The 27,981-nt window shown below is 41.6% G+C and overlaps 1 protein-coding gene across 1 annotated transcript in view; it reads right to left on the reverse strand.

Annotated features, from left to right (window-relative positions):
• The window catches only part of RNF182 (ring finger protein 182), a 45,699-nt gene extending 25,987 nt beyond the window's left edge, over positions 1 to 19,712 (reverse strand). Inside the window, exon 1 of the mRNA XM_061146217.1 lies at positions 19,702 to 19,712. The gene's annotated coding sequence lies outside the window, so the exon portion shown is untranslated. The remainder of the gene's footprint in view (positions 1 to 19,701) is intronic.
• Positions 19,713 to 27,981: the final 8,269 nt, after the last annotated feature.

Consider the following 27,981-nt stretch of genomic DNA (forward strand, 5'->3'; position numbering starts at 1 on the left):
TTCCAACATTACAAGGATCTAGGATTAGGGCCGGCCTTTCCATAGGTACTAGGGTGTCAGCAGTCATTCACATGACAGCCGAGAGCATTTACATCTGGACAAAGCAAAGCACTCTTTCTCGCTATTCAGAGTTTATTAGACCTTACTAAATTTTCCCCTTAGGATCTGACACCGAGTAAGCAGCTTATCGATATTAACTGCTACTAATGTAAATTACTTCTAAGAAAAGTAGATTGCTGTATAACAATATAACACTGGTATATCAGAGTAGGTGAATGTTAATTTCTGTGTATCTAACAATTTTTTGAAGACTTTAATTTTTTTTTAGAGCAGTTTAAGATTCACAACAAAATTGAGAGTAAGGTACAAAGATTTCCCACATACCCTTTCCCCCCACACCTGCACAGCCCCCCACATAATCCATATCATTCATCTGAGCAGCATATGTGTTACAACTGATGAATTTTACCTAATAATTTTTAAAAGCTATTTTCAAAATTGATTTTTACTTTCTATAATATAATGAAAAGTATTAGATCCAAAATAAGCTAGCTCTAAAAATTAAGCATTCTGTGTCGTTTCACTTAAAAAAATAAACAAAAAAACCTAAAAAATAATTTGACACTATAAGTTAAATGTTTGTGTTTTCCAAATAGTAAACTCAAACAATATGATTCTTTGCTATTGTTCAGACACTCAATCAAGTCCAACTCTTTGTGACCCCCTGGACATGCCGGGCCTCCCTGTCCTTCACTATGGCCTGGAGTTTTCTCAAACTCGTCCATTGAGCCAATGATGCCACCTACTCATCTCATCCTCTGTTGCCCACTTTTCCTCCTGCCTTCAATCTTTCCCAGCATCAGGGTCTTTTCCCATGAGTCAGCTCTCCGCATTAGGTGGCCAAAGTATTGGAGCTTTAGCCTCAACAATAGTTTTACCAATGAATATTCAGGGTTGATTTCCTTTAGGAATGACTGGTTTAATCCTCTTGCAGTCCAAGGGACTCTCAAGAGTCTTCTCCAACACCACAGTTGGAAAGCAGCAATTCTTTGGCCCTCAGCCTTCTTTATGGTCCAACTTGCACAAGCATACATGACTACTGGAAAAACCACAGCTTCGACTGTACAGACTTTTGTCGGCAAAGTGATGTCTCTGCTTTTTAATACAGTGTCTAGGTTGGTCATAGCTTTTCTTTCAAGAAGCAAGCGTTTTTTAATTTCATGGCAGCAGTCACCAAATGCAGTGATTTTGGAGCCCAAGAAAATAAAGTCTGTCACTGTTTCCATTGTTTCCCCATCTATTTGCCATGAAGTGATGCATATTAAAAAGCAGAGACATTACTTTGTCAACAAAGGTCCGTCTAGTCGAGGCTATGGTTTTTCCAGTGGTCGTGTATGGATGTGAGAGTTGGACTGTGAAGAAAGCTGAGTGCCGAAGAATTGATGCTCTTGAACTGTGGTGTTGGAGAAGACTCTTGAGAGTCCCTTGGACTGTGAGGAGAACCAAGCAGTCCATCCTAAAGGAGATCAGTCCTGGGTGTTCATTAGAAGGACTGATGTTGAAGCTGAAACTCCAATACTTTGGCCACCTGATGCGAAGAGCTGACTCACTGGAAAAGACCCTGATGCTGGGAAAGATTGAGGGCAGGAGGAGAAGGGGACGACAGAGGATAAGATGGTTGGATGGCATCACCGACTCAGTGGACATGGGTTTGGGTGGACTCCGGGAGTTAGTGATGGACAGGGAGGCCTGGCGTGCTGCGGTTCATGGGGTCGCAAAGTGTTGGACACGACTGAGCGACTGAACTGAACTGAACTGAACTGATGGGACTGGATGCCATGATCTTCGTTTTTTGAATGCTGAGTTTTAAGCCAGCTTTTTCACTCTCCTCTTTCACCTTCGTCAAGAGGCTCTTTACTTCTTCTTTGCTTTCTGCCATTAGGGTGGTGTCACCTGCATATTTGAGGTTATTGATATTTCTCCTGGCAATCTTGATTCCAACTTGGGATTCAGCCAGCCTGGCATTTCACATGATGTACTCTGTATATAAGTTAAATAAGCAGGGTTACAATATATAGTCTTGATGTTCTCCTTTCCCAATTTGGAACCATGTCCAATTCTAACCGTTTTTCCATGTCTGCTGTTCCATGTCCGATTCTAACTGCTGCTTCTTGACCCGCAAACAGGTTTCTCAAGAGGTAGGTAAAGTCGTCTGGTATTCTCATCTCTTTCAGAATTTTCCATAGTTTGTTGTGACCCACACACTAGAAGTCATTATCAGATTTTTGTAAAATTTCCTTATATAGTTATGATTGATTTTACTGTAAGACATAATTCAAAATAAAGCATTCATAAGACCAAAATTATAATAACACTGCTGGTCAGTTTATGCAAAACAGTTTTGTCTCTTAGCTACTGATATATTTGAGTAAAATTTCCCTAGTTCAAATTTTGCAAGATGATTTTTCAATCTTCCCAGTCTAGTTATTGTATCTTCAAGAGACTCCTTGATTATTCCAAGATTTTAATCTAGAGAAAAAAAATTGCATGATCATACATCTCCTTGTCAACTTAGATCAAATAAAGTAATGACACTAACAGTACTTTTGTGGAGTTCCACTTCCATAAAGAGTGAAGTGGTTGCTATCAGGCTAGTAATCTCATGAAGAAAGACGGGATAAAATTTACAAAAGCAAAAAAGCTGTCTGAGTCCTTAAGCAGCAACCAAAGCATGCAGGACTTGAGAGACAAGCGGCTGGAGAGAAGGGACAAGCACTAACGTGGGTAACTTGCCATTATCTGCCACGCTGATGGTCACGTGCACACAATTTCTGTGTACACTTGGGGGCCAGGAGACCATGAAGAAAGCGACGGTTCCAATATTTTGGTTCAGCGGTATGTGCTCAAGAATTAGAGTTCAGGTTTACCAAAGTGAGTAGGGCTGGATGAGCCAAGACTCCAGAGAAAAGACATGTGCAGAGAGCAAGACTAACATTCCACAAAGCATTTCCCTTCAAGATTCCTAAGCTGCACACGATGAGAAGCCAGAAGACCAGAGAAAGTGGCATACATGAGGTTAAAACACTAAGCAGAGATTTTGGTAGATTTGTAGGACTGAAGAAAAGCAAAGTGGGGCTCAGGCTCACCAAGGAGGAAGCCCCCAGTAAACACCTTAGGTTTCAACTGGGATGTCTAAAAGCTTGTGTCCCAGGAATAAAAGAATATCAAAGTAAGATATTCCTCAAAAAGAATAAAACTCTGGCGCGATGGACAGGAATCTGCCTGCCAATGCAGGAGACATGGGTTCAATCCCTGGTAGGGGAAGATTCCACATGCCTCAGGGCAAATAAGCCCAAGTGCTACAACTACGGAAGCCTGCACCCCTAGAGCCCATGCTTCCCAAGAAGAAAAGCCACCACAATGAGCCCCGAGCACCACAAGAAGAAAAGCCTCCATTTGCCCCAACTAGAGAAAGCCTGCACAAAAGCAGTGAAGACTCGGTGCGGCCAGAAAAAAAAACAAATGAAACTCAGCACCAAATCTTCTCAATTCTTGACCGAATCAAGACAAGCAGCCCCCTAACTCCGTCTTCCAGAAGAAAACTTACTGCACTCTGAAGAAAGATAGCATCATTCAGAGCTTCTTACAATTTTTACAAATACATGCTCTGACATTCTAGCAAAAATATCGTGCAAGGGGACAAGACCAAATGTCTAAAATCAGGGCAGAGGAGTGGGGTGGGGAGACAGGAGCTAAAGCGACCCACTGGTGATCCAAATACTGGAAGTTATCCGACACGGGCATTAAAAGAACTATGATTAATATGTCCAAAAAGAAAAAATAAAATGACAAGTGAAGAATTACACCAGAGAACTGGGACCTGTTTTAAAGAGAAAAGGGAAAGGTAAAAATCAAATAAAGATTGTAAATCTCAAAAACACAATAGCTAGAACAGATTCACTTTGGCATGATGAAGAGGTTGATAAATCGTCTCCCCACAAAGCAACTATAAAGCCAGTCAGAACCGTCAAATACAATCATTTCAGCACTCTGAAAATTCCAGCATACAACAAACAGAAGGAGAAGTCTGGTGAGATGAACCTAAGTATTGTAGTACTCTTGCCTGGGGCCCTTCCCACCACCCCCACCCCCAGCATGCTGCTTCATCCAGCTCGCTTGATATGAAACAGTGCTGTTCAAGGTGGTGATCTCAGTTTGAGCCAAGCCATAGATAGGGTGTTCTGGAAGTTAAGACGGGAAAGAAAGGCTTGAAAAATTTTCCACGTAGCCTGGGGTCAACCAGAGGCTGAGCACATGCATCGCAGAGACTAATGTGTAACACACGAACACATTCACAGCAAACAGAGTCTGAATATGTGCATAGAGAAGACATGAGTGCCCACGGAAGTAAAAACAACAGCAGACTTGAAAATGCCCTGAACTCAGAATGGACTTCCCAGGCCACACGCAGCTCTCTCCATAGAGAGGGGAAGCCTTCCTGGCTTGAGAAAATTGTGAACAACCTCTGTCTTTGGCTGAACCTACAGCTATGGAGACACAGAAAAGATCCCCGGGAAGCCAAGCTTTAAAAATAAAAGACGAGGAAAAAAATCTCAGCAGAGACATCAGTGCATAGACTCAACATGGGGAGACAGACTTCACAGTAAGTGTCCAAATTACCTAAAGGTCAAAAGAAAAAACTACAATGACCATTTTAAAATATCTTGAGCAGAAAAATTAAAATACAACATCAAAACTTCTAGGATGCTATTAAAACCATGGTTTAAAGGAAAATGTAGACTTTTGAATGCATGCATTAGAAATGCAGACTGAAAATCAATAATTAGTATCTTTCTCAAAAAAGGTCAAAAGCACCTAATTATAGTCCAAAAAAAGTTAAACTGGACACAAGAAATGGTATATAGAAATACGTCTAAGCCTTAATATAATTATATCCATAATATAAAACTTTACTACAAAGGAAACTCCAGTCTCAGATGCCTTCACTAATAAATTTTCTATCAAACCCTGAAGACAGAAGCAACACCAATCTCTTCCAGAGAATTGAACAAAAAAGGGAAACACTTCCCCACTGATTTTATAAGACCAGCATATTCTTGATGCCGAAACAAGGCAAGTTCGTTACACAAAAGGAAAACTACAAACTAACCTCTCCCTCTAAACAAAGAAACAAAACTCTTCAAATATTAGCAAACTGAATCCAATAAAACACAAAAATGATAGCACATCTGTTGGATTAATGACAGGAACACAAGATTGTTTTAACGTTTTTTAATATGATTACCACATTGACAAAATAAAGGAGAAACAAATTATATGATAATCTCAATAGCTGCAGAAAAAGCATTTGATAAAAGTCAACACATGTTCATAGTTAAATGCCTATCAAATTAGAAATTAGAGAGTTTTCTTTAAGAAAAAGTTTTCAACCACACTCCTAAGTTAATGCCATGCTGTAAATATTGAAAGCTCTCCTTCCTGAAATTGGGAACCAGAAACACATGCTATCATCACTAATATTCAAAATTACAACTGAGGCCCCTAGTGCAACAAGGCAATAAAAAAATAAATAAATGGAAAGTATAAGAACTGGACAATAAAAAATAAAACTCTTCACTACATAAAATGATCATACACAAAGAAAATCCAAATGAATCTATGGATAAACTAGTAAGACTAAGAAGTGAATGGAGCAAATCCTTGGAAATGAGGTCAATACAACAAAATCTATCACATTGCAACAGATTTGTACAGGCAACAAAAATTAGATGAAATGGTGAAAGATGTCATTTGCAATAACAACAAAAGAATATAACTTAATGAAAGATATATAAGAATGCTACCAGTAGAACTTGAAAACATTGTTAAAGACAACCTGTAACATTAATTGATTAGAAGTCTCAATATCGTAAAGACGGTAAACTCTCCCAAACTGACCTACAGATTCAATGCAATCCCAACCCAAACCTCAGCCAGGTTTTGTGTGCTTGGGAAGTGACAGAGTGATTCTAGAATTTTTATGTAAATGCTAAACACCAAGGAAAAGGTCAAAAAAAAAAAGAAAAAGAAAAATGAAAGATTTACTCAACCTGATATCAGAACTACAATAATTCAAGGCATTTTATTAAACAAATAGCCCAACAGAACAGAATACAGAGTCCAGAAACAGATTCACAAACATTACATGATTACTTGATTGATGAAAGAGGTGCCACTGCAATTTAGATGGGAAAGGATGATCTTTATAATAAATAATGCTGAGTCCAACAGGATATTTACACAGATATAAATAACCTCCACCCCTACCTCACACCATATACAAAACTCAATTCCAAGAGGATTATAGATCTAAATGTGAAAGGTAAAACAGATGATTACACAGGTGGTAATGCTCACTTAGTGAAAATGCATAGGGCTATAACGTTATGACTTGTATACCTTCCTGTCTGCATGTTAACTATCAATGACAAAAGTTTACTTAAAGATAAAAGCAATGCTTCCTTAAGTCTCTACATGATACATAAAACACAAAACAGATAAAAGAAAGTAATTCTGAAAAGTCCACACATAGCAACCAGAGAGATTTTCTAGAACTCAAATACGATCATTTATACCCCTGCTGAAAATACTGTGTTGTTGTTTAGTCACTAAGTCATGTCCAACTCTTGCAACTCCAGGAACTGTAGCATACTAGGATCCTCTTTCCTCATATTCCTGTCCACCGAGTTCAGTGATGCTACCTAAGTATCTCATTTTCTGCCACCTCCTCCTCCTGCCGAACTTCACTCTTTCACATCAGGGTCTTTTCCAAAGGGTCACCTTTTCACATCAGGTGGCCAAATATTAGAGCTTCAGCTTTAGTCTTTTCAATGAATGTTCAGGGTTGATTTCCTTTAGGACTGACTGGTTTGCTGTCTTTGCACTCCAAGGGACTCACAAGAAGTTTTCTCCTACACTACAATTCGAAATCATAAATTCTTTGGTGCTCAGCCTCCTTTATGGTCTAACTTTCACAACTGTAAAGAATTCACCTGCCAGTGCAGGAGATATGGGTTCGATCCCTGGGTTGGGAAGATCCTCTGGAGAAGGAAATGGCAACCCATTCCAGTGTTCTTGCCTGGGAAATTCCATGGACAGAGGAGCCTTGTGGGCTACAGTCCATGGGGTCACAAAGACTCGGACACTGCTAAGTACGCACACATGCACTCATATCCATGTGACTACTGGAAAAACCATAGCTTTGACTATACAGACCTTTGTCAGCAAAGTGATGTCTCTGCCTTTTAATACACTGTCTAGACTTGTCATAGCTTTCCTTCCAAGGAGCAAGCGTCTTTTAATTTCATGGCTGCAGCAACCATCTGCAGAGATTTTGGAGGCCAAAAAACAAAATCTGTCACTGCTTCCCCTTTTGCCCCTTCTATTGGCCATGAAGAGATGGGACTGGATGCCATGATCATTGTTTTTTGAATGCTGAATTTCAAGTCAGCTTTTTTCACTCTCCTATTTCACCCTCATCAAGATGCTCTTTAGTTCCTCTTCACTTTCTGCCATTAGAGTGCTATCATCTGTATATCTGAGGTTGTTGATCTTTCTCCCGGAAATCTTGATTCCAGCTTGAAAATATTTTAATGTCCCCCTAATCTAACTTCTGCTTCCTCACTAGCCACTCCCTCATCCGCCCCCCAACTTCACTCCATCCCCTCCCCAACTCCACCTATTCAAGAAGCCATATTCTCCCGAGAATAGACTCTAGGATTTCAATATTCAAAGTTCCCTCCTTTTAGCTCTGGCCTACTCTCACCAATCTGGCCAGTTTTTTTTTCTATGTTTGTGTTTCTGTTTTGTAAAAAAGTTTACTTGTATCATATTTTAGATTCCACATGTGATATCATATGATATTTCTCTTTGCCTGACTTACTTCACTTAGTATAAACCGTTGATCAGTCCATGTTGTTGCAAATGGCATTATTTCAATCTTTTTTAGGACTGAGCAGTTTCCCATTGTGTGTGTGTATATATATATATATATATATATATATATATATGTGTGTGTATATATATATATACACACACATATACCACATCTTTATCCATTCATCTGTCAATGGATATTTAGGTTGCTTCCATATCTCGGCTATGTAAATAGTGCGTCTATGAACATTGGGATGCATGTATCTTTTCAATCTTAAGAGTTTTCTCCAGATGCACGCCCAGGAGTAGGACTGCTGGATCATATGGTAGCTCTATCTTAAGGAACCTTCAGTAAAACTTTTTAAAAAGGCACTACCACAATATATTTAACCGAAATCCCACAATTTAACCACAGTTATTTTTATTTTTCTATCCTGATTTCAATAGATGGCTCCATCTAAAAAAAATTAACTGCTACATGAAATATGTCTTATAAAACATATCAACTGATGAAAATGTATTTGTAGAATCAGTTTAATGAGAAACTCCAATTCTATTCATGGAAATATCACGGATGCTGCACTGAGTATGTCTGACATTTTAATATGTTAAACTATTAATAAATATATGCCATTTATTTTACCTATGTAAATGAATATATTCTCTTATAAAACCAAAAAAATTCATGAGCTAAATATAGCATTGACACCTTCAAAAGTAAAAATATGCCTACCTGAAACTTAAAATTACATGCTGGACAGCATCAGTCTAAAGATTAAAATGCCAGTACTATATCTGAAGAACATGGTTTGGAATCACCGGTTGTCAAGGTGACTATAAAAAAATGGGGGAAGCCTGTGCATGAAGGTCACAGGAAGTGTTACTCAGGATGTACGTAGCCCAGGTGCAGTATCTAAAGCCTTAAATCTGTGATCAATAAGGAGCCGTATTTTAATGAAAAACAGTCAAACAGTAACTTGAAATCAATGTGGAATGGGATGATAGCAAAAGTTCACCTAAAATGGTACCTCCAGCATACCCGGAAATAATAAACTTCTTTCTAATGGGTAAGTGCCTTTCCAATCTAGAGAAGGTTTAGAATTAAACAGAGACTCTCAGGTAGCACAGGGTAAAGAACCGACCTGCCAAGACAGGAGATACAAGAGACTCAAGTTGAATCCCTGCGTCAGGAAGAACCCTTGAAGTAGGAAATGGCAACCCACTCCAGTATTCTTGCCTGGAAAATTCCATGGACAGAGGAACGTGGTGGGCTCCAGTCCACGGATTTCAAAGAGTCAGACACGACTGAGCAGGTACAGTAGCATAGAGATGATAAGGAAAATGAGACTCACGTGAATACTTTTTAGAATATTTTAGAAATATGTTTTTTATTAACTGGAACAGTTTGTGCATAATTATTATGTTTTTAATGTTTAAAAGAATCTGACATAAACTGACACATGATTCTCCTTAAAATGTGAGATATATTTAGACATATGATTTATTTAGATTGAAGTGTTTAAGAGGATTTGGCTATGTCTATAAAATATTAATTTTGTAAGTGACAGAATAGTCAAAGGAAATTGAGTTAAGTATTTGGAAAGACTTCACTCATTTGAATCATACATTTGCCCACTGAGCATCTGATTTGTTTAAAAAGAAAATCAAATATATTAAATAAATATACACAATTGAAAATATTTTAAGGTTTAAATTTAACTAAGTTTACAAATGAGACTGATAGTTTAAGGAATTCAATCTGTTCAATTTGAACTAAAGTTTCATCAAAAGGAAAGGGATGGTGATTGCTCACATTTAGCAGATTTGTAAGCAGACTAAGAAGATATGTAACTTAAATGCCTAAAGGCAACTCGGTATTTATTTTTACCTGTAAAAACATCAAATACTACCAAAATTGTCCTTTCTGCAGACAAAATTTACTCTTAATAGCTAATAACTTTACAAATATAAATTCACTTAACCTCCACAACCTCAACGAAGTAAGTAATATTCTCCCCATTTTATAAGTCAAGAAATGAAGGCACAGTACAATTAAGCCCCAAGGTCATAGAGCTAGATGGTAGCACAGCCAAAATTCAAACACAAGCTGTCTGGCATCAAAATTCATGCTCTTAACCACTGTGCTTTGCTGACTCGCAGACTGCCCTTGAACATGAAAGAAAAAGCTCACCCTGACAAAAATAACTAGTTGTTCAAAAAGGTGAGCTTTCACATGCTGTTAAGATGTTAACGAAAAGTCTCTTGTTTCTCTTTTTTCCCCAGTAACTATCAAGAAAGGTTTGCACTAGGAATTCCAGGAAAAACCCATGATGCACAAGAGAGTGACCCAAATGAGAACAGTTTGCAAGGCTTCTAACTTCATCCTGACCCTGTGACTCCAGGCCGCTGGCGTTCTAAGACAAGGAACTCTCCCGCAGCGACAGAGAACATGTTGCTTTGACCCTCAAAGAAGTCCAGCCTGAGGGAAATGACACTTATTGAGTTACTTTTCATTGCATTTCTTTTCATCCTATAACATCTCATCTGGCCCCTTTTTGGGTGTGGGGCAGGGGGGCAGTGCTGGGTGTTAATTCTGAATCCAGGGCACAGTACAAAATAAAACAAAATAAATTCAGAAAAGAGAAGATCATTCCTCTTAATTTTGTTTTTAATTCTAGAAATAGATGGGGGGGGGGGGTACTTTGCCCCTCCTTCTACACCAAAACCCCATCTGGGAGTCTGCAGCAATGAGCATAAAGAAGTACTATGGTTTTGATTACCTCCTGAGAACCATCTCCCGCTTCAACATTGACCACACCTACCATCCTGAATCTTCCCCACCAGGCAGCCACTCTTTCTAAAGCAAAAGTAATTAAAATGCATGTTCACTGCAGCAGGAAGGCATTCTTTGTTGACTGGCAATTAACAAAGCAAGCACAGTCAATTTCAGATTGTGATTTATCACACAGATGATGGTTTTAAATTTACCAACCCTGTGCCATCTTGGATAAGCTATTTATTAGCATTTTGTAGATGCCGAAAGAAGAGTGATTGTGAAGATCAAAAGAGATAGTTTGTGTAACATACTAAATAGACTACACTACCTGGGTGCCAGGTAAGTGATCAATAAACGATAGCTATCACAATATTTATTATTAAAAGAACCCACAGCACTGTGTCTCCTTACTTGCTTTTATGGACACCTGTCTCTTATTCAATTTTGCTTTTCATATAGCTTAAATAAGAAAAGCCCCCCGAAATTAAAACACTTGATCACTCTTCTATGGAGACAGTGGGAACATGTGTTTATAAGCGGGTGGTGTGGATAGAAGATAAAATAGTAAAGCATTGTAAAGACTATAATGTAAATGATTTTTTAAAGATCCATTTTTTGCTCTCTTTGACTTGAATATTCAAAAGTTTATGCATAACTGCGAGTATAAAATTAAGCTCAGTTCAGTTCAGTCACTCAGCCGTGTCCAACTCTTTGCGACCCCATGGACTGCAGTACACCAAGCTTCCCTGTCCATCACCAACTCCCGGAACTTGCTCAAACTCATGTCCATCCAGTTGGTGATGCCATCCAACCATTTCATCTTCTGTCGTCCCTTTCTCCTCTTGCCTTCAATCTTTCCCAGCATCAGGGTCTTTTCTAATGAGTCAGTTCTTCACATCAGGTGGCCAAAGTATTGGAGTTTCAGCTTCAGCATCGGTCCTTCCAATGAATATTCAGGAACTGATTTCCTTTAGGATGGACTGGATGGATCTCCTTGCAGTCCAAGGGACTCTCAAGAGTCTTCTCTAACACCACAGTTCAAAAGCATCAATTCTTCGGCACTCAGCTTTCTTTATAGTCCAACTCTCACATCTATACATGACTACTGGAAAAACCATAGCTTTGAATAGACAGATCTTTGTCGGCAAAGTAATGTCTCTGCTTTTCAATATGCCGACTGGGTTGGTCATAGCTTTTCTTCCAAGAAGCAAGAGTCTTTTAATTTCATGGCTGCAGTCACCATCTGCAGCGATTTTGGAGCCCCCCAAAATAAAGTCTGCCACTGTTTCCACTGTTTCCCCATCTATTTGCCATGAAGTGATGGGACCGGATGCCATGACCTTAGTTTTTTGAATGTTGAGTTTTAAGCCAGCTTTTTCACTCTCCTCTTTCACTTTCATCAAGAGGCTCTTCAGTTCTTCTTCGCTTTCTGCCATAAGGGTGGTGAGATCTGCATATCGGAGGTTATTGATATTTCTCCCAGCAATCTTGATTCCAGCTTGTGCTTCAAAATTAAGCTAGCTAGTGTTTTTTATGATTTATATATATACACACACACACATATATAACCTTTTAAGATATGACCATTAGTAATCCAAATAAACTGAATATGAAATTGTGATCTTTGATTTCTTATGTTGTATTTCAAATAAGTAAAAGTTCAATGTAATTCTACAGTGCCCTGATGATACATTTTGGAACTCAGATAACTGAAGTAATACCACTCTGTTTCCCAGGTGCTGTTAGCAGTTTCTCTGCCAGTGCCAGAGACTTAAGAGAGGCGGGCTCCCCCCCTGCGTGGGGAAGATTCCCTGGAGGAGGGCGTGGCAACCCACTCCACTATTCTTGCCTGGAGAATCCCATGGACAGAGGAGCCTGGCGGCCTACAGTCCATGGGGTCGCACAGACTAGAACATGACTGAAACGACTTAGGATGCATGCATGCAGGAAACCTGAGTCACTTTCCTAAGACCCTAAAATAGACACTTTTACGGTCCTCAGTCCTGACTTTGGAACTAGGTTTTAAAATAATCATTTTATATCACATAAAAAATCTTTTAGGCATTCATTTAAGGAAAGCTACATTTGTATTTATCTTATCTTTGGAAATGAGTAAGACATAGTTCTTGTTTACAGTTTGGCAGATATTTGGTAAAGAATCCACCTGCAATGCAGGAGACCCTGGTTCGATTCCTGGGTTGGGAAGATCCGCTGGAGAAGGGATAGCCTACCCACTTTAGTATTCCTCGGCTTCCCTTGTGGCTCAGCTGGTAAAGAATCTGCCTGCAATGTGGGAGACCTGGGTTCAATCCCTGGGTTGAGAAGATCCCCTGGAGAAGGGAAAGGCAGCCCACTCCAATATTCTGGCCTGGAGAATTCCATGGACTGTATAGTCCACAGGGTTGCAAAGAGCCAGACAGGACTGAGCCACTTTTACTTTCACTTCACACACATTAAAAAAAAGACATATGTGTTTTCAAACAACATGCTAAATTGTTTTTTGGTTCTGTTTCATTTTTTAAATAGGTATAGACAGAGTTCTCCTGGAAGAAAATGAGTGAGAAGGGAATATTACCTGGTCCTCAGGACATGACAGAGCTACTGAGAAAAGACCAGACGAGTCTATAGCACAGGGGATTACAGCCATTATCTTGTAGTAACTTACAACGATTATGCTGCTGCTGCTGAGTCGCTTCAGTCGTGTCTGACTCTGTGTGACCCCATAGACGACAGCCCACCAGGCTCCTCTGTCCACAGGATTCTCTAGGCAAGAACACTGGAGTGGGTTGCCATTTCCTTCTCCACACAATGATTATAACCTGCAAAAATACTGAATCACTGTGCTGTCCACATGAAAACTAATATAATACTACAAATCAACTACACTTCATTCTGTTTAAAAAGTTGAGCCTAGACTGATGATACTCCACATATGGCAATCCCAAATAGACAAATGTGAAAGATACCTTTACATGTATATAGCAAAGCTAACACCACAGAAAATATACATTCTTTTAATATATGAATACAAATAAGTGAAAGAACAACTATCTTTGGAAGTATCTTTTCCATAAATTAGTCTGTTATAGTTTTTAAGTAAAGAAAATACTGACATATGTCACAAAATGCTATGAAGAAATAATTCTTCCTTTATTCTTGAAGAAATAATTCTGGCTTTGGGCTTTGTTCCTTTTTATTAAAATAAGGGGGAAAAAATGAAGTACCATTACAACTAGCACCTTTATTTGATATCAGTTAATTAAAAAGCAAAGTTTGCTGCATTCCTTGACATAGAGAAGCCAGTATTCTGGTACATTTTGCCTGCGTGCTTGTGAGTGCTCAGTCATGTCCGACTCTTATGACCCCATAGACTGTAGCCCACCAGGCTCCTCTGTCCATGGAATTCTCTAGGCAAGAATAATGGAGTAGGTTGCCACTTCCTCCTCCAGGGGATCTTCCCAACCCAGGGGTCGAACCCCTGTCTCCTGCATCTCCTGCATTGGCAGGTAGATTCTGTACTGTTGAGCCACCTGGGAAGCCTCTGTACTTTTAGATTAATATAACAGAAAGATCACATCAGTTTCCTCCTTCTTAAAATGGGGATCATAGTAGTACCTACTTCACAGAGTTCTTAAGAAGGATTAAATAGATTAATATTTGTGAAGTATTCAGAACAGCGCCTGGCCATTAAGAAGCACTTGCAAGGGTTTGACTGATAGAAAAAAGATGGAACTGCAGTCATGCTAACCAGGGTCTGAGGAAACCATATGAAACAAGACAAAATGCCAGATGAGACCACACAGAAATCTTTCATTAGAGATTTATAATTCAAGAGTTTGAGTAATCATCTGTTCTTCAATTCAACTATGCCTGACACATCACACAGTAATAAAATTGTGTAAAATGCCATGTCTTCCTTGAACAGCTACAATTGTAATAGAGGGAAGATGGTTCACAATAGACTGATACTCAGAGAAACAATTTCTCATTTAAACGCCCCAAATATGTGGGACAAACCCATAGTTTTCTTTTATAGCTCCATTACTGTCTTGGCTATTTAACTGGTCTCCCTGACCAATTATGGGCTTCCCTGGTGGCTCAGATGGTAAAGCGTCTGCCTGCAATGCAGGAGACCTGAGTTTGATCCCTGAGTCGAAAGATCCCCTGGAGAAGGAAATGGCAATCCACTCCAGTACTCTCGCCTGGAAGATTCCATGGACGGAGGAGCCTGGTGGGCTACAGTCCATGGGGTCACAAAGAATTGGACACAACTGAGCAACTTCACTTTTCCTGACCAATTATAAAATATAACCATGTGGAAAATCTTTATTCTTATGTCCTAACTTGTGGTTTATAATATTCAAAGTGCACTTACATCCCAGTTCAGGGGAGTCACTTTTTACTCAGTTGGGAGGAAAAGTGGAGGTAAGCGACCAGAACAGCCTCTCTGCTGTAGGAGTGACCAGTCTCTGGAAACCATGTAAATACTCGCTGGGGAATTGCTTTAGGATTCTGGACCACAAGGTGCTGAAGAGATGATCTGTGCCATCCATCTTTTTCCTCCCCTTCACCACAAGCCCTGAAAGGTCTCAGTATATATTAATCTCAAGTCCCTTGGACAGCAAGGAGATCAAACAACTCAATCCTAAAGGAAATCAATCCTGAATATTCACTGGAAGGATTAATGCTGAAGCTGAAGCTCCCATATTTTGACACATTGGAAAAGACCCTGATGCTGGGAAAGATAAGAGAGCAGGAAGAGAAGGGGGCAACAAAGGATGAGATGGTTAGATTGGACATGAGTTTGAGCAAACTCCAGGAGATAGGGACAGACAGGGAAGCCTGGTGGGCAGCAGTCCATGAGGCTGCAGAGAGTCAGACACGACTTAGCGACCGAACAACAACAATACTTTTTAATTCATTGAACCCTCCACCTTGAGATCTTTGACTTTCACTTCAACTGGTTATGAGGTAAAGAAGCAGAGATCTAGATCCAGGTAGTTCGGGAAAAGAGCACTTGATCACCTAACAGGATTCCAGATTTTTCTATCCACCACTTGACCTCTGTACTTGTCCAAAATGTGAAATAAGGATTATAACACGGCCTGGATGGGAGGGGAGTTTGGAAGAGAACAGATGCATGTATATGTATGGCTGAGTCCCTCTGCTATCTACCTGAAACTCTCACGACACTGCTAATCAGCTATACTCCAATGTAAAACAAAAAAGCTCAAAAAGAAAAAAAAGATTATAACCTGAATTACGAGTTTTTTAATACACACCATTATAAACTAAGTTTTCTAATATTCTGGTTGAAAAACAAATTAACCAACTTATATTTTCTAAAAGCCCTGGGGGATATAAAATTACTTACAAAGCATTAAAGAATTAACTGGCAACTTCTCCCCATAAGAAAAGGAAGGCTAACATAGAATATTTGGGTATTAGGTATCATAAATAGTTACACATATAAGAATAATCTTAATAGTTGGAAAACAATTCCTCAACTATAAGATCTCAGATGACTTTATCAAGCAATATGGAATAAAAAAAAGGAATCAGCTGATAAACATTTGCTGACTGATGTCCAAAACTATTCTATATAATTGCTACAAAGAACTGGCACATATGGAAATCAAGCGTTGATCTCAAACTATGTTTATAACACTCCAATTCTGTGCCAGACTGAATAAATATATGCATTTCCCATTTTGTAAAGTGGTTTATTAAATGGCTTAAGAGATCTTATCCTCATTTTAACTGAGAGCAGGAAAAAAATGAAATACACGCCCACAAAAGTTTCTCAGCCTCCGTCAATCTCTACTAATTGTCCACAGCACAAAACGCCCCTTCCTATCACCACCAGCATGGGTTTCCCACGCCTTTTCTCAGCACGGCGGTTACAATCAATACTCAGCACACCCAGCAGGTCAGCTGACAATACCTTACATTTACAGCATTTTTTCCTTGAAGTCTCCGGGCTAACATTATTCTCCCCAGCCACAAATCCAAATCCAAGTGTTTTGGCAATGAAGAAATCATGTTTTAAAAAACTATCATCTTTTTCACAAATACACTTTTACAAATGCTACAGCACATTGTTCGAGAGGCTAAATTACCAACCAGTCATCACGTTATCACAGAGCTAGAAATTGCTAGAGAACACTGACCCAGAAACAGCCAACAAAGCCTTCAATGGCCTATTGCTGCCCATGCAGGCTCATATGGCTAAAAATATGACTTTCAGTGGCACAAGAACAATGTTAATCTGACTTAAATGAGAACATTTCTTGACCCCTTTTATCTCTTTGGATATGCTCGCTAAGTCAAGTTACAGAATTCTTCAGGCTGTGTTTATAATTATCAGACCAAATTTTGCAACGTGTACCAAAAATTAGGACCAGAGTTTTATTTTAATTATTAAATTAAGACTATAAAATTATGATGTTACAAAATTATAAGATAATTTTACAAAATTAAGACTTTTCTCATTTTAAGGCTCTGAAGCTTAGAAATGCAAAAGATTTCTACTACGGTGAATGAGCCAGAGTGACAACTGATATATTACACCTAAGGATGCTCTGTGCTATTCCCTACTTCCACCAGGTGGCCAATCTCAACCATGGACCTACAGCACACTCCCATCTGCATTTCCTAAGGGAGTTCTATAGATATCACAGCAATTTTTTTTTTTTTTTTTGCTTTCATTATTTGGTTATGCACATACCTCGTGATGCTAGTAACATATATAAATATGCCAAATTATTGTTTTTCACTTCACTAACAAAAGCTTCATTTCTTGCTTCAGGGCTTGTGTAAATAAACCACTAGGACAAGGCTGTGCTTGTAATACATGCCTGTTTATTTCTGATGTTTACTGACTTTATTTTCTTGGCAGAAAGTGATCCAGCTTTAAAGATGCCAAACTATATTGAATCCTGTGCCTTGGGTGAGCTAGTAGCAAAGGCAAAACACGAGTTATCAGTGTGCTGAATTACCATTGGCTATCTCCAATCTGCAGAAGCCAAACTAAGGACCACAGACTAGAAGTCACAGTGAGGGGCCCGTGTAGCTGAAAAGCAGATCCAGAATCCTTGCACTTGAAAGTTGAATTTGCTAACAGAGATGTGAATAACGCTGTACTGTTGCTGCCTCAGAAAGAACACAAAACTAATTATTTTTAGTACAAAACATGAAACGATATTCTGTCTATAGAACAGGACAAGGCCTCAATGTTCATCCTAGTTGCCTTTCATGCTTAAATGAAAAAATGCTTATTTTTCCTCTCCTGGTTGTCTTCTGAAAACAGATCAACTTCATTTTAATCAATGTACCACTTCACTACCATCATTGCAGAGTGTCTGTGAATCACTCTACAGGTTAAGATTCAGTTTAATAACAAAACCAATTGTGAAATAATCTGCAAATTTTTGCTGCAACTCAATTCTTAATAGTTTCCAATACAATCTTCTAATGAAGTGACATCACCTAAAATTACTAGCAAATATGAACAGACTCAGAAACCTAGTAATCAGCCAGCTAACAGGTGTTGAAATCCCAAAGGAGAGAAGTATCAGATAATCACTTTATGTCTGACACCTCAAGTAGCTTTAATATCCATAATTCTAACCAACTTAACTGCAATTCAAAATGATCAGTGCCAATGGTTTCTTCTCATTAACTACCTGTAAGCAAAAATACAATTTCTTTCCATAAAATTTTCTCTGACCTCTTCCAACTTAAGGATTATTTTGCTAAGTTGGGTATACAATTCAATAAGTTGAATTATCTTCCAGTTATCCCCTATTTCAAAAAAATTAACAAATACCTATTTCCTTCTGCACTGATCAGCTTATTTCTAAAAATGAAAACTGTCTTCTTTCACATGAGTACACCTAAAGATGATATCTAAGTCTTCACAATTCTATTTTTAATCTACTCTGTGTCTGCTACAAACTAAATATCATAAAATGATGGCAAGGTTGGGGCCCGTTGAGAAAGGAGAAGACTACCCATAACTTGGGCAGGTCTCCATCCAGTAACAATATGCCCATGGCAACGGGATCGAAACCCTCTCACCACACTCATAAACAGACGCAAACACCGCCCAGACACCTGCCCTCAGAGGTGCTGTGGTTTGCTTCCTCACATATAGAAACCAAAAAAAAAAAAAAAAAAAAAGGAATTTCCAGTTCCCTCAAGCACGAACACATTACCTTCCAGAAACAACAGCGCTGACATGGGTGCCAAGCATCTTAATCTACGAAAGTACTGGTCCTGTTAACTCTGGTATTGCCGGAGGGAATCCCAGGCTACCTCTCCCATTTAGTTACAGGTGCCAGCACCCATTCCAAAGATAAAGGTGCTTATGTTCAAAAGCCCAAGGAACTTCAAAAGCGCCTCAAAATGCTCCCGTCCCAGGCATGGAAACCTGGGCTCACTTTTCAGAGATTGTTAAAAAAAAAAAAAAAAAAAAGTCTCATTTGTTCCCTTGGCGACCCATAGCATCATCCCTCCCTCAAAGAGGATCAACTCGGCAACATCAAAGTCCCAGAGGGAAATATTTTCATATCTTTTTGTCTCCCCCCCCCCCGCCCCACCCCCGCCAAAAAAGCCTGGATAAGACTCCAAAAGAGACAGAGAAGGACGGATAACGTAGACAGGTACCACCCCCGCCTCTCCGCACCGCCTCACCCCGCGCACTCCGCCGGCTCCGGGCACCCGAGCGCCCCGCACTCGGTCGAGCGGAACCCAGACGGGCCGGGGCCGTCGGGCGCGCCCGCCGCGAAGTTTGCCGCCCGCCGCCGCGCCCCGGGGCGCCGTCCGGGATTGCAGGGCGGCCCGGCGGAGAGACCGTGTCCGGCGGGGACGCACCCCTCCCCGGAGACCCGCTCCCCGCGGCGAGGGGACGCCCCCCGTCCCCACCCCCCGGCGCCCGGCCCGAGTCCCCCCACCCCCCAGCCCCCGGGCGGCGGGCGCGCTCGCCTCACCTGACCCGCCGGCGGCCGCGGCAGCGGGTGTGTGAGCGGCGGTGGCGGCGGGCGGCGCGGGCCCGGGAGCCGCTCCGGCGGCGGCGGCGGCGGCGCCCGGGAGGGGAGGGAGGCGCCGGCGGAGGAGGAGCTCGGGCTAGGAGCGGGCGGACGGCTTTGTTTCCACGGCGCGGAGCCGCCGACCCTGCGTCACCATGGCAACCGCCGGGGGGGGGGGCGGGCCCCCTTCCCAGGCCCAGCGAGGACCACGGGGCATACGGGGTCCGGGACCCCCGCCCTTCCCCTTCCCAGTCTGGCTGCTCCGAGGGAACAAGGACCACCCCCACCCCCACCCCCCAAGGAGCCGCCACCACCGCACACGCCCCTCTCTCAAGGGCCCAAAGCGTTCGTCTGGCCCCAGCAAGAGGGGAAGCGGGAGCGAGAGGAGCCCACCCCGGGCCCGATGCCTACTGGCATCCCCGTAGGCACCCTCTAAGGCTTCGCGCACTGGACATTCCCAAAGCCCACCACCACCACCAACCACCACCACCCCACCTTTCTCCTCTCTGGCGCGGTGCCCTCAACATGGAAATTCACTGAAGAGGGGAGAAAGCGGTGCAAACTGCGAAAGTGTGGAGCAACTGGTCCCGGTGCATCTGTTGCGAGCTGCCGCAGAAGCCCGGCGCTGCCAAGAGGCTCCGGCGCCCCGCCGCCTCCCGCCCTGACCGAGCTGCGCCTCGACGGGTCTGGGCTCGCTCCGCCCAAATCCGTATGTCTCGTGGGGGTCTCCAGTAAGAGAGAAAGAAGGGGGCTTCGTGTTTTGGGTTTGTTTTTTTTTTTATTGTAAACACTGAATACACTTGTAACCTCACGCTAAAACACAACTTGGAGGCTGCCCTTGTGAATCTCTGCTGCTGCTACTGTTCGGCTACTGGCAGTGACCGCTAAGCGCCTACCTTGAGCGCGGGCTGGCTCTCTGTGCCAAGCCCCGGAGCGTGCACTGCAGGTCGTGGTGCTCCGGACAAGATTAAAGGGTGAGGCTGACCTTGGCACATGGTAGGCATCCTCTCCTAAGGAAATTCTTGGAGAGGGAGGGAAAAGTACCAGCACAGTCACAGTAATACTTCCTCTGAAGGGCAGGGCTGGAGGACAGCTACCACCGGGGTGAGTCATCACCCCATTCTATGTTTTCTTGAAAGATCAGTGATTGAACCCAGGACCTACAATGTCTTCATTTAGACCCCGGAGAACGTGGCATTTATTTTCTGGCACTTGTGAATCACCAAAGGAATGTCAATAACGTAATAAAACCCCAGGGTAGCTGATGTTTTCTGGATTTGCTCCCTGTCCGAGAAGTCATAAAGCAAAACAAGGTTATTACCAATGGAAGCCACGCATTTTAATTAATGAAAACAGAAGATTCATTTTAGGGTGAATAGAAACAGCCTGTTCCTGAGAACAACTGGCCGCTTTCCTGTACTGGGAACATTGGTGCTTCCAGACGAAGTCCAGAGACAAGGTCTTCTCACAGGCTGTTAAGCAGTCTGACAGTATTTGTCAAAATTTTAAATGTACATCTCTTTCTCCGGACTAGCTCAATTCTCAGAAATTTGTCATGCGGAAATAAACAAGTGTACAATGATACATGTACAAGGATGTGCATTCCCGCAGTTATTTATTAGCAAAAAATTGAAACTACTTGTCTGTCCATCAGGAAAATAAGTTTGGCACACTCATACCATGTAATACTATGCAGTCCAAATGACATGTTCAGTAAGCGCAAAATGCTCACCAGATTCCAAACACTTGGAACAATAACCCCCAAAAAGTATAATATCTCATTAATAATCCTTATATTGATCACATGGTGAAATCATGTTTTTAATATATGGGGTCAAATAAAATATATTAATAAAATTAGTACAGTTTCTTTTCACTTTAACACGCTTACTAAAAATTTTTAAATTATGTAAGTGGCATATTGGACTGCTCTGTTTTAGAGCTAGTGTTTACGCTAAAAATCAGCAGGAAATCCAAAGTTAACTTTTAGTTAAAATAAGAGATAATTATCACATTAGTGTTTTCATACATGCGTCATAATACAGCAATTTATGTTAAATATTTTTTACTTATTGAAAATGTTAAACATAGACAAATGTTAGAGATTAAAGTAGCTCATTTGTTTATATTTTAGAAAGATTTTACCACAAGCACCAAAGTTCAGTTACCTGGGCCTGAATCCCAGCTCTGCTATGTATCAGCTACATGACCCAGGCAAGCGGTTTAATACATCTGGTCCTCAGTTTCCACATTTGTTAAATGGGTCCCCTAATAGTACTTACCTCATTGAGTTATTTTGAGAATGAGATAAATGAATGTGTGAAACACTCTAATTACGCTGTCTAATCATATACAATGCTGAATAAATTTTAACTATTATTTTTATTATACTTTGTCAGATCTGTCACTTATACTATTAATCTTCAATTCTGGTTAGTCTAAATTTCTCTAGTTAGTCATAACAAATCTTTTCATCTTCCTTTACGTAAGCTGATTGGCACTGTGACTGAGACATGAAATTTAACTCTCCTCACCCCTGAAATGGTTATAAAATTACTGTCAAAATCAAGGAGATATTTCAATCCATTTAAAAAAAAACAAAAATTTTCAGTTACATTATCAGTCATATGTTTCAGAGTCTCCAAAAGATGCTCAATTAACATTCTCAATTCCTTTTTCAGAGTGAATCTCTTGGAGAAAGAAAGATCCAGCCAGATGACAAGAATGTCACCTAACTTGAAATGAGCTCTGTGCATCAATTCCTTCATCATTGTGAATCTTTTGGAGACATAAAAAAAAATCCAGCAAGCAACAGGAATGTCACCCAGCTTGAAATGAGCGTATTGTGTAAAGTGTTGGTTGACAAAAGACTATGCATCTCCAAATGGCTCTAGTCAGCTTTCCTACAAATGCCAAAGTCAAAGTATTAGTCACTTAGTCATATCCAACTCTTTACGACCCATGAACTGTAGCTCGACAGGCTCCTGTGTCCATGGAATTCTCCAGGCAAGAATACTGGAGAGGGAGAAGATTCCCTTCTCCAGGGGATCTTCCTAACCCAGGGATTGAACTCGGGTGTCCCACACTACAGGCAGATTCTTTATCATCTGAGCCGCCAGGGAAGTCCATCAAATGCCAAACAGATCCATAACTGCTTATAGGGCTGATGGAGGACTAATTTTTCATTGCAATCCATTCCACAAAGATAAGATGAATTTTGAAATTACCTCGCTCTTTATTCAGATATTGAGAAAAATATTGTCAGTAATTGAAAGTAGCAATGTATTTACTGAGCTATCTGACATATCAACCTCAGTGTGAGAAATTGGCTGCCACTTAGAGGAATGTATCCTATAAAAATCTTGGAGGATACAGGCAAAAGTAGATAGGATTGAGAGGTGCTGTCCATTTTATCATTTCTTAGCTGCTGGTGTGTAGTGTGCAGCCCAATTAAAAATATATACATATTATGTGCCAGTGGGGAAAATGGCAGGGAAACAGAGTTAAACAAACAGATACATTGCAGTTCTTTGCCAAGAGCTCACTATGGAGAGATTCCACATGATATCTCAGCCTAAAGTGTAATTTGATATCGACCAGAACCCATTAAAGTTAACTTTTGATGTGCTTTAATCTGGTTTAAATAAGTTTTGTTTTAAATCAATTAATTTGGGGCTGTGTTCAAAAATGTCATTTTCAAACAATAAAAAGATGTTGCTTCCTTTCCTTGAGTCATTAATAGAGCCTCACACCTCTTTTCAGGGTTCCCCGGTGTCAGACTTTCCCAACACTCATAGCTTATCTCATTCCAGTGGCAAAAAGTGTGTCAGAATATTAACCAGTTCAACATGATGTTTTAAATTCATAGGTCATTTACTTATTGATCCCTGACATAGCTCTCAGCAGACTGGAAATGATTTGTTTCCCGTTTTCTCACCTATAAAACGAGGGTACTGAAGGCTGCTCTTGTTGCCAGCAAAGGATTTCCTAAGTCTGAATTAGATCGTTCAGTAAAGCTCATTGATCAAAGGTTCTGCACAACTCTAGTGCTGTGACACTTTTGAAGTGAAAGACTAGAATTGGTGTCAAAAGGAAACCACGTGCTGTACACATCATTATAATAGTAAAACGGTTTGAAAGGCCTTCTTTGTGACTAGGTCTTTTGAACATTATAAACGAAGAACTCTGTGCCATCAAAGCCGTGGATATTGTGACCAGACGGGCTCTCCGTGGATGAGACACACAGCACAGGGAAGGAAAGATGGCCCAGGACCCTTCCACTGCTCCTCACCATCACTCTGAGAGCTTACCTTGCTCTGCTAGACGGGCACAGATGACCGGAAGTACCCACATGTAGACTTGTTTACCGTGGCCAGATGGGGCAGCTCAAGCAGAGGGGAGAGAGACAAACCCTGCTCAGTATGGTGGGAGGACTCCAGGCAAAGGGCAGGACAGAGTGACCAGCTAAAGTACAGGACACGAAATTTGGGGGACGTACCAATACTTTACTCCTTGGAAGGAAAGTTATGACCAGCCTAGACAGCATATTAAAAAGCAGAGACATTACTTTGCCAACGAAGGTCCGTCTAGTCAAGGCTATGGTTTTTCCACTAGTCATGTATGGATGTGAGAGTTGGACTATAAAGAAAGCTGAGCACCGAAGAATTGATGCTTTTGAACTGTGGTGTTGGAGAAGACTCTTGAGAGTCCCTTGGACAAACAAGGACATCCAACCAGTCCATCCTAAAGGAAATCAGCCCTGAATATTCATTGGAAGGACTGATGTTGAAGCTGAAGCTCCAATACTTTGGCCATCCGATGTGAAGAACTGACTCATTTGAAAAGACCCTGATGCTGGGAAGGATTGAAGGCAGGAGGAGAAGAGGACAACAGAGGATAAGATGGTTGGATGGCATCACCGACTCAATGGACTTGAGTTTGGGTAAACTCCAGGAGTTAGTGATGGACAGGGAGGCCTGGCGTGCTACAGTCCATGGGGTCGCAAAGAGTCAGACACGACTGAGCAACTGAACTGAACTGAACAGATACTAAAACATTTTGATGTGTTTATCTGAAGTTCAAATATAACTGGGTGTCCTCTATCTTTATTGCTAAATCAGGAAACATCAGGTACAGGAGCAGCTCTGGGAAAGAATCTATTCTAGTGGGCAAAGCAAGATCTCCCAGTGACACCATGGTCAGTGAATACTAATGGTGGTGCCCGTGAGTCGTCCACGAAGGAAGTGAGGGCTGATGTGATGGCACTCATGGAGAGGAAGAAGGCAGTTATTAGAACAGGGAACAAGATCAAGGCTACACTAACAAGAGTGAGCTGACTGAGAGTTCCAAAATAGTGGCGGCAAGTGTGGTTCTCCATGTTTCTGCCTCCATACCATTCCCAGAACCAGACAGTCCAAAGAACCCGGAAGTGTATCAAATTTCCCAACAGGAGATAGAGTCTTAAAAAAGCCACCCTTCAGCTTCTAACTGTGAATGAGGCTATCTCCCCAACTAGCAGTTTTTTGAAAATCACTCTGGTTGATGGGGAATGGATTTGTGGTGAGCAAGATGAAAACAGGAAAACTCACATGTGTATCAATTTAGTAGGTCAAGTGGCAGATGATTTTGAGTTGGACTGGGTGGGTGGTGGCAGATGAAATGGAGAAAAGTAAAAAGATTAAAGAGGCATTTTGGAGGAAGAACAGAAACCTCTTCAGAAGGTTTCCTCCAGGTCGTGGAGGAGAGGACTGTGCCAAGAATGCCTTCTAGGTTTCTGGCCTGCCATGAAGAGTTCTGTGCTGAGGGAAGTCACCTGAGCCAGTTAGATTCTCTCTCTTGAAAGAAGAGAGGGGGACAAGTGGGTGGAAGTGGACAAAGATGGGACATATGATGCACGGCCAATGTGGACGCCATGTTCATCCCAGGGCCAGAGGAGGACAAGCAACTGCAAACAGAGAAACAGACACCAGATCCGTGTGACCCGCTAAGAGACCTAAAGCCTCATGGGCTTGCTTTCTGTTGTCTGAATACATCAAGTATATTCCTGTCTGAGTCCCCCTCCCAGATCTCCCTCTCTCGTGTCTTTCAGCCACCCACTAAAATGTCACCCACTCAAAGACGCCTTTCCCGACCAATCTGCAAGAACACCCAGTTTCTCATTATCATATCAGCATCCTCTTTTAATATTTTCAAAACGCCATCTTCTAAAATTGTCATTCATTCGTATGTGTGTCGCCCACCACCTCTGCCTCTACAATGCAAGCTCCCAGACCACGGGGACTTGCCTGGCCCTTTCAGGCTGACCACCCTCCACCCTCAGAACAGCACCCGGCATGGTCGGACAGTCAGAAAACACCTGGTGAGTCGGTTCTGATCTGGCCGGCTTCCCGGTTCCAGGTTCTAGTTCACAGAGATCCAGCCAGAAGTTGCTTTCTACCCTTGGCTGCTATAAAATCGCCACGTCCTCATGATAATCTTTTCTTTTCCTTGATCTTATTTGAGTGACTTCTTGACCTTACCAACAAAAGGGCTGTACCAGAATACACATAGAAATCTAAATCAGTAGAGGGGCTGGACAAAGACCAGGAAAGGTGCCAAAAAGAACAACCTCTAATAAAAAGAAAAGCCACAGCTTTTTTTGAAAAAAAAAAAAAAAAAAATTAGGACAGATACATCAAGGGAAGAATACTCCACTAAGTAAGACACTAGCTTGTCTTACTGCTGATGAATATTAGCTAATTCAAAGGTTGTATTCCTTCCATGTGCAGTCTCTGAGCAAGGCCAGGGATCCAGAGATGAAGAAGGGGCAGCCCAGCTGTGAGGGAAGGCAGTGTGCAGAGGGCAGATAGGAGTCTCAGTAATGGTAGCATGGGAGGTTCCCAGGTGGCCCTAGTGGTAAAGATCGTGCCTGCCAATGCGGGAGACACAAGAGACTCGATTTCCATCCCTGGGTTGGGAAGATCCCCTGGAGTAGGAAATAGCAACCCACCATAGCAACCCGCTCCAGTCTCCCTGCCTGGGAAAATCCCATGGACAGAGGAGCCTGGCAGGCTACAGTGCATGGGGTCCCAAAGAGTCAGACACAACTGAGCACAATGGTAGAACAGGTGGTGAGCCTTCTGTAGCAGTCTGCAGATCAGGCTTCAGGTACTGACAGACACCATGGAGGTAAGTTTCCCACTATCTTGAGATAATGAAGGAAGGAGGTCATTCCAGGGAGAGGAAACAGCAGATGTGAGGCGCTAAAGATGCTGAGCCGGGGTATCAAGTTCTGAGCCCTTGATTCAGTGTGACCAGAATTCAGGGTGTTTAAGGGTCAGTGACAGAAATGATCCTGAGACAGTAGCACAGACCAGACTGGATGGACTTTTGTAAGGAAAAATCATTTTCTTTAGTAAATAAAACCCAAGACAGTAAAATCTAGTTCTGGAAAAAAGTCTTGCCTGGTAAACAGGAACTCACAAAGCCTCTGTTCCCTCCTGGATCTTTCCCACCTCCTGGCGACTCTCAATACTAACAAGCCTCAGGGGGACCCTTGTTCTTCCAAGCTGGAGAGCTGGGACTTTATTTTCTAGGTGACCACACACACATACACACATACACATCCTTTCTTGAATGCTGTTTGACATTCTCCATGAGACTGCCTTCAAAAGCGCTGAGCAAATATTAAAGCCGCGTGTGATTAATAATGAAGTGCATTGGAAGTTAAGAGGCCGGCTGGTCCCAGTCCAGGTTCCCATGGACGGATATCCAGTGTCGCCAAGACCGGCGCCATTATCACCCTCCTCAATGACAGCCTGCCAGAGGAAGGCGGCGAGCCAGGAATCCTAAGCTGCCTGTTGTGGAGGCTGACGGGGATCACAGCATCACAAGGGGCTTCAGTTCACTCGTTTAACTGGAAAGACATTCATTAGAACAGTTTGATTTTCATGAAAACAAAACCTGTTGCCTGAGAGGTACTCTGTACTCTCAGAAACATTAGGGAGGAAACCTGGGGTAAACTTTTTCCTCTGCTTTCTGGCGATTTGCCACACTCTGTCAATTCCATCTTTTTATTTAAATTTCAAACCCATCCTCCTGCTCACTTTCATTCTCATAATTGTAGTAAGGACTTTAGTATATTTTTATCTGAAATATCATAATAGCTTTTTAACTGGTCACGTAACCGTCAGTCTCCCCTGACCATCACTCATCATCGGACTCATTGTTTCTGGCTCCATCTTTCTAAAGCCGAGCTTTGAA

The sequence above is a fragment of the Dama dama genome, chromosome 7, assembly GCF_033118175.1.
Source record: "Dama dama isolate Ldn47 chromosome 7, ASM3311817v1, whole genome shotgun sequence".
Taxonomy (NCBI): domain Eukaryota; kingdom Metazoa; phylum Chordata; class Mammalia; order Artiodactyla; family Cervidae; genus Dama; species Dama dama.